Genomic DNA, 8,015 nt, shown 5'->3' on the forward strand with positions numbered 1-8,015 from the left:
TGTATCCCAGATCATAACTCCACATACAGATCCAATCTGTTTGGCACTCCTTCTGACCAACATATGGCCATCACTAACTCCAAGGCAGAACCGAGAGACTTCCAACCTGCCCTCCAATGAGCTCTCGATTGACACCACGGAACACCCAAATGGTAGTGGTTTGGGATCAGTGGAATGCATGCTACAAGCTGTCTGGCTCAGAGCTGTCCTCAAAGAAATTGATTTTTAACAATTCATTGTGTCATTGTGGTGCCAAATGCTGCTCCAGTTGTTGCTGCAGATCCAGTACAACGTAACAGAGCCGTACACTGAACACAATTGTCTTCCCTCTCAGTAGTGCCCTGTGGCTATCCAGAGACCAGTCTTCTTGTGACTGTAGATTCTCATGACCTATGCTGCCAACAGTTAGCTACCACAGCTACATTCCTGCTAAGTTTTTCTGCAATATCGCAGAAGGAACATCTAGCTCTCGTGGCCCTATCAGGACCTTGTTGAAACTTGCTGAGGTGTTGATAAAGGCATCTTTGTCACCTTAAGGAAACTCTTGACTATCATCAACTCATCACATCCAGTCTCAAAAATAACAAACGCTCATGACCATTACGGCACGTATTTAAACCAAATCTCATTTGCATCCTTACAGTGGTGCTACTAATGCCACTCTTATGTGACTGGCATAAAATTTGTATAGCCATCATCTTTCAGATGTAGAAACACATCTACCAATTTTTGTTTAGATCACACTACTCCTTGGTGCTGTGATACTTTTGTTTGGGGGGGGGGGCAGCATAAATAAGAAAGAGATGTGAGGCTAATGTACTACCCTGTACCCATTTCAACTCTCTGGGCTTTCAGGTACTAATTTGATTTTGTGATTAGAATGAACTGATGTTATAAGCTCCCTACTCCTCGGAGGTTATACGGGTCAATTAATGATTATTATGTTACAATCCTATTGTTGTCGTTGACCGTGTATATTGAGACTTCATTCATTGTTAAATGCAGTGGTGTGGTACTAAATGATGGAGATGCATTAAGAACTGGTAAAATTTAATTTATTTCCTTTATCACACTGCACAAACATAAACACACTATTATTCAAACTGTGTGCCACTACTATTAATCATAGAGATAAATCCTTTGTTATGCAACCGCCTTTGGCTCACGCAGCCTACACCTTCCACAGCCTCTCGACAAATGCCTCTGCTTATGACTCTCTGCGCCACTGGGCATTGTCGCCCTCCAAAGAACAACCATTTACAGATACTACACACCAGTACCCTCACAATGTGAGTTCCACAACCTGTGGTGTATATTGGATGTATCATTGAAACTACTCGTTTACTCTCACTTTTATTTCCATTGCTTTCATATTATCTAAAACTTTGGAAAGATCTAAATTAACTCCTACAACAGTGTTATTGTTATCCAGATTTCTAATCATCTCATCTGCATAACCCATTATTGCTTTTTCTGTACTTCTACCGATTTGGAAGCCATGCTGACTAGTATTCATTAGACTTTGGTCATATAATTCCTAGGTGATTTGCTGCTTCATTAACCTCTCAGTTATTTTAGAGGATGTAAAAGGACTGATGTGGATTGATAATTTTCTGCTTTATTTTATCCGAATAAAGATATCACTACCAAGATTTTTAATCTGTGGAGGAGCACTCCCTCAGTGGATGTTAAATTAGCAATGTGAGACAAGAGCTTTGCAATTTACAAAGCAGCATGGATTATAAATAACACTGGCACTTCATCTATACCTAATGACATTTTTGGTTTGAGGCATTTAATCACCTTTTGTATTTCATGTTCACTAGATGTAACTAATCTCATACAAATGAAAGATAAATTAAAACAGTTGTCTGCATCAGTTAATGACACAGATAATTGTTTTCATTTATCTTCTATTGTCATAAACAATCATAGTTTCCTAACCACAGTCCAACATATATAACATAAGGTATCATCATGCTGTAGGTAAGTGTATGATAATTGAGATTATTGTGATTTGTGAAATTTGAGCTTAATGTTTGGCAAGCTTTTATAAAGTAATAATATTTATTCAGTTTGACAGGTCTTTCTGTCAGTACTGATGTTATGAGCATTTTTAAGTGTAATTTATTACTCTTTGTGTATTTTCCCTTTTTCGCTTTTTACAATATCCCATATAGTTTTTGAGTTTCTTGCTTCGTGATCTTATTATGCTACTTTTTCTGTTTTGCCTTTGAAACTACCTGACAATATATTTTCTTATAAGTCTACTTTTTCTATGAACTGGGGATTTATGGATATTTTCATGTGATAACTCAGGCTTTTTAAGGCTCTAGAGGAAGTCTTAATGCCTGCTGTAATCCAGTAACTTTATTTTGTGACCCAACATGAATGCACTTTGGTCAGTTTCTTCATAAAACACATTTCAAAATTGTTGTGAATACAAAAGGGAGAGCATTGTAAGCACTGTTATTACCTGATTGTTAAGGTTTTTCTAATCAGGATTCTTTACTTAGTCAATCAACAAAACTAGTACAGTTTTCCACAGAAAAATTTCCTATATAAGAAAGAAGTACATGCATTTCTCTCGTAGGTATAGCTGGAATTTTAAGGATGAAAGCATTATAATCAGATAGCCTTAAGTCTGTTTTAAAAATTACTCTCTCTGTGGTGACCATATTTGAAAACAGTTTCGTATATCCATCTTATATCAGAAAAGAAATGGCAGTTGGTCAGTATCTGAGGATGAAAAAAAATGGTTCAAATGCCTCTGAGCACTATGGGACTTAACATCTGAGGTCATCAGTCCCCTAGAACTTAGAACTACTTAAACCTAACTAACCTAAGGACATCACACACAAACATGGCCGAGGCAGGATTCAAACCTGCGACTGTAGTGGTCGCGCGGTTCCAGACTGAAGCACCTAGAACTGCTCGGCCACACCAGCCGGCGATTTGAGGATGATGGTACCACCTCCATCCATGTGTTTTTAAAATGCTTTATTCAGTGCTACCAGTTTGAGCTCTACACTGCATTGTCATTAGGCCCTCAGTAGGTAATAAGTGGACCTACAGTAAATATCCATCCTGCCATAACAAGGAATAAAATTAAACTGGTTCAAAAAAATGGTTCAAATGGCTCTGAGCACTATGGGACTTAACATCTATGATTAAACTGGTGTCTGCAGATCTAGTCATGTGTGAAGGATTTGCTGGGTATATCGGGAAGCAACTGAAGGTGCCAGTTGTTTGTTGATGTACATAACGAGTCCTTCATACACAAACAGATCTGCAGACACAACATTAATTTTAGCTCTTGTGATGGTAGAATGAATAGTTGATGTGGGTCCAATTATTGCCTGCTGAGGGCCCGGTGGTGGTACAGAGAAGCACCAAAATTGATCAGACTGAATAAGGGATTTTAAAAATATGCAGCTGAAGGTGGTACCATAAATCCTCAAATATTTGAAAATATGGTGTCTGTAAAACATTCTGTTCGATGTCTTACTCTAGTGGGACCATTTATAAGAGGAAGCACATTGAAACTGTGTAATACATTAAGAAATAGCTTCCCAGATGCAAAATGATCCACAAAAATTTGCACAATCAAAGATCAATGTACAGAGCTGAAGCACTACATCCACTTACTACAGCTGAACAAGTCTGCAATAGCAGGACACTCCATAGAAAAGGACATAATATGAATTACCAACACACACAAGTCCTGGCTGCCATGGATGAATTTTGGGACTTCACCTTCAAAAACGTGATCGAAATCAGTGTGGCTAGTAATTTAATCAACAGGGACATGGGCTTCCAACTGAACAATGTATGGGAGCCAATACTAAGCTCCATCAGAGCAGAATGCAATAACTGGAATGGGTTGTGACAGCAACAGCAGGCAGAAGGCAACTGAGACCATCCACCTACCCCCATCATCACCACCAAGCATAGCACAGAGCCAGTGAGGCCCAAACTCTGCACCGACAGCATAAATAGAGCCAGCATGCAGCAGACACATCATTCCATCAGCACCACCTGAAAATGACAGAATGATTATTCACCAAAATATTATGGGCCTTCAATGACTATATCTAGCAGTACACCTGAGAACCTTGGAAGCATCACCTATCATATACAGTGCACACATTTATAGTCTGTACATGTTTTCTTCCTGGTCATCAACAGATTAGTTTCTCTAAAATATATTTCTACCATTTGCATGTTCTCACTTCCTCTCTTTTCCAGATCCAATACTGAGTTTCTATATGCTAGTAAAGTTCTCCTGTTGGCATACGTAATCACTTTTTCATTTATTGAAGTGGACATGTCATTTATGTGCAGTTTTGAATTCTTCTGGGCCTGCAGCTTTACATATGTCTTGTAAGGACATTAGACATAAATTAAGCCAAAATTCTGCTAAATTAAAAAAGCTTTGGCACCAGAAAATAAAACCTTAGTAAAAAGTCTTTGAATATAGCAGTGTTTTGGCTTACTATAGATACAATTTATGTACAAGATAAAGACCAGAGGTCCTAGCACTGTACTCTGAGCTGTCCCATATTTTACCTCCAGAAAAGCAGAGTAGATGTTTTTCTCAACACTTCTGAATTTATGTTTTATCTCCATACACTGCAGACTGTATACAACAAATGTTTTTATAATATCTACAGTTTCTCTAGAAGAATTCTATGACACACAATCAAAAGCTTTGGAAAGGTCTAAGAATACACCACATACTTGCCTCCAGTCATCCAGGGTTTCAGTTATGTGACTTATGAAGTATGCCACTGCAGTTTTTTTTTTTTATCTCCCCTTTCTGAAACTGTGTTGAGTTCTATTTAAGATATTTTACTTCTCTACAAAGATGAAGTTTATCATTCTGTTTTTGTTCACGGTTTCTATTATTGTAGAAGTGCTGTACAATGCCTTTTTTATTTTTATTTTTTTATTTGCTTGTGCGTGGCTACAATAGCCTAAGAATTATCATATGCACCTAAATGTATAACTGGTGCAATGGGACATATCCTCTGCCATGCAACTCATGGTGATTTGCAGAGTATAGATGAAGATGATGATGTATTGAACATTTAATATCTGGGGATATGTTTTACATCCTTTTAAGTGTACATGTACTTCAGATACTGTTGTTTGGACTGATTCCAAACCTGCAAGGTCAATTTCATTTGGCGCAATCTTGCTTCCTATCAAAAAGTTTGAGAATAATCTTTCCATCATTACTATTTTTATAAAAATGTCAGATGCTTTGCAGCATATCTTGCACAGAATTTAATCATTTTTGCTGATATGTCATTCTAACCATTTGTATTTTTATTTTTTAGGGCTCCAGTTATTTTTGAAACTTCAGAATTCATTTATCAAGAAATGGGTATGAATTCTCAGCCACCCTTTTAGGGCTTACCAAGCATTTCAGTACTGTTATGTTGTCTTTTAGAAGTTTCTCAGTTACTTGCAACTGACTGAAACTACTCCACACTTATTGTGGATCTGCCACGTCTTTCTCCTCTCTTGTCAGTACTATGAAGGAGCATTCAGTAAGTAATGCAACACATTTCTTTTCTTTGCCAATTTCAGTCAAAAAAATGCAATATTTGTTTTGGGAGATCGTGGAATATTCCTGTTTCAGTCCCTATAGCTACATTAAATTCTGGTAGGAGGTGGAACTACATGTAGACTTCAAAATGGCATCTGTAATGAGCCTGCATTCCAGGCAGACATCTGTAATTGAGTTTCTTTTTGTGGAAAACCAGAGCATTGTAGATACGCATAGGCACTTGCAGAATATTGACAGAGATCTGACAGTGAACAAAAGCACAGTGAGTCATTGATTGAAGAGTCTGTTATCGTCCCAAGATCATGCAAAGCTGTTTGATCTCCCATGTGCCAGCCAGCCACACTCAGCTGTGACTCCTGCAATGTTTGAGTGTGTGGACACTCTCATTTGAGGTGATCAACAGATCACAATCAAACACCTCACTGCGCAACTGCTCACCTCTATTGGTAGTACTGACACACTCACCCACCAGTTGGGGTATTCGCAGGTGTGCACCCACTGGGTTCTTCACTGCCCAACAGAAGACTGTAAAGAGCAATGAGGGCCTTCTGTGCAGAATTGTTTAAGCATTATGAGGCTGATCGTGACAATTTGTTGTCGAACATCATCGCAGATGAAACTTCCTGGCAGATTAAAACTGTGTGTCCGACCGAGACTCGAACTCGGGACCTTTGCCTTTCGCGGGCAAGTGCTCTACCAACTGAGTTTGGAAGGTAGGAGACGAGATACTGGCAGAAGTAAAGCTGTGGGTACCGGGCGTGAGTCGTGCTTCGGTAGCTCAGTTGGTAGAGCACTTGCCCGTGAAAGGCAAAGGTCCCGAGTTCGAGTCTCGGTCGGGCACACAGTTTTAATCTGCCGGGAAGTTTCGTATCAGTGCACACTCCACTGCAGAGTGAAAATCTCATTCTGGAAACATCCCCCAGGCTGTGGCTAAGCCATGTCTCCGCTATATCCTTTCTTTCAGGAGTGCTAGTTCTGCAAGGTTCGCAGGAGAACTTCTGTAAAGTTTGGAAGGTAGGAGACGAGATACTGGCAGAAGTAAAGCTGTGGGTACCGGGCGTGAGTCGTGCTTCGGTAGCTCAGTTGGTAGAGCACTTGCCCGCGAAAGGCAAAGGTCCCGAGTTCGAGTCTCGGTCGGGCACACAGTTTTAATCTGCCAGGAAGTTTCATATCGGCGCACACTCCGCTGCAGAGTGAAAATCTCATTCTGGAATCATCACAGATGATGGAACACGGGTTCACTACTTTGAACTGGAAACAAAATGGGAATCTCTGGAGTGGTGTCACACCATCTCTCCCCCAAAGAAAAAGTTCAATGCTGCACAGTCAGCTGGTAAAGTCATGTTGACCACCTTTTGTGATTCTGAAGGGGTTATTCTGTTCGATGTTCTCTCTCGAGGTGCAACGATAAACTCTGAAGTTCATTGTGCTACCCTCAAGAAATTGAAGAAATGATTTCAGCATGTTCATCACAAAACTTGCAAATGAACTTCTCCTTCTCCATGACTGTGGAAGGTCTCACATAAGTCTGCACAGTTGAGAGGAGCTCGTGAAACTTCATTGGACTCTTCTTCCTCATCCACCCTACAGCCTGGATGTTGCACTTCTATCTGTTTGGCCCAGTGATGGATACACTCTGCAGGAAGCAGTACATGGATGGTGAAGTTACTAATGCAACAAGAGGTTGGCGCCAACTTTAACCGTAGAGCGGTACCACACAGGCCCATCCAATAAGGTGGTTCAAATGGTCCAAATGGCTCTGAGCGCTATGGGACTTAACTTCTGAGGTCATCAGTCCTCTAGAATTTGGAACTACATAAACCTAACTAACCTAAGGACATCACACATATCTGTGACCGTAATGGTCGCCCGGTTCCGGACTGAAGCGCCTAGAACTGCTCGGCCACTCCGGCCGTCCAATAAGGTGGTGTAAGGTCATTTCATTGAACAGAGATTATGTTCAAAAATAGGATATTGTAGCCAAAAGAGTGGGGAATAATATGATCTATTGGAATACTGAATAATAGCAACCTTCTATCAGAAAAAAAAATGTACTGCATTTCTTACTGAATGCCCCTTGTATATTTGTTTCTTTTAAGACATGTAATTCTTTTCTGTTCTCATGTATATAATTCCAGACTGTTTTAGATATATCAAAAGAAGTTCATGTTTCTAGTTTTTGGTGGCTAGCATTTGCTTCTCTTATCATCATAATGTGTGCTTTCTCCGTGACCTTTAAGCCTCGTGACCAGCCTGACTTTTATCTTTCGATTACTTTTTGTAAAGCACTAGTTTTTTGCTTTTATTTAAAATTTGCACAGTGATCCAGTTCTTGCTTGGTTTACCACCAATAGTTCTGCCTACTTTAGGACAAGCTACTTTTATATGGTGTCTTAGTGCATCACAGAAAGCCCAGCTCTTTATTACAGTGTCCTCTGTA

At 39.7% G+C, this 8,015-nt stretch overlaps 1 non-coding gene across 1 annotated transcript; it reads left to right on the forward strand.

Annotated features, from left to right (window-relative positions):
* The first annotated feature begins 6,341 nt into the window (after positions 1 to 6,341).
* Positions 6,342 to 6,416, forward strand: Trnas-uga (transfer RNA serine (anticodon UGA)). The gene has a single exon. It is a non-coding gene; the product is annotated as a tRNA-Ser (tRNA).
* Positions 6,417 to 8,015: the final 1,599 nt, after the last annotated feature.

This window comes from Schistocerca nitens, chromosome 11 (genome assembly GCF_023898315.1).
Source record: "Schistocerca nitens isolate TAMUIC-IGC-003100 chromosome 11, iqSchNite1.1, whole genome shotgun sequence".
In the NCBI taxonomy this organism is placed as follows: Eukaryota; Metazoa; Arthropoda; class Insecta; order Orthoptera; family Acrididae; genus Schistocerca; species Schistocerca nitens.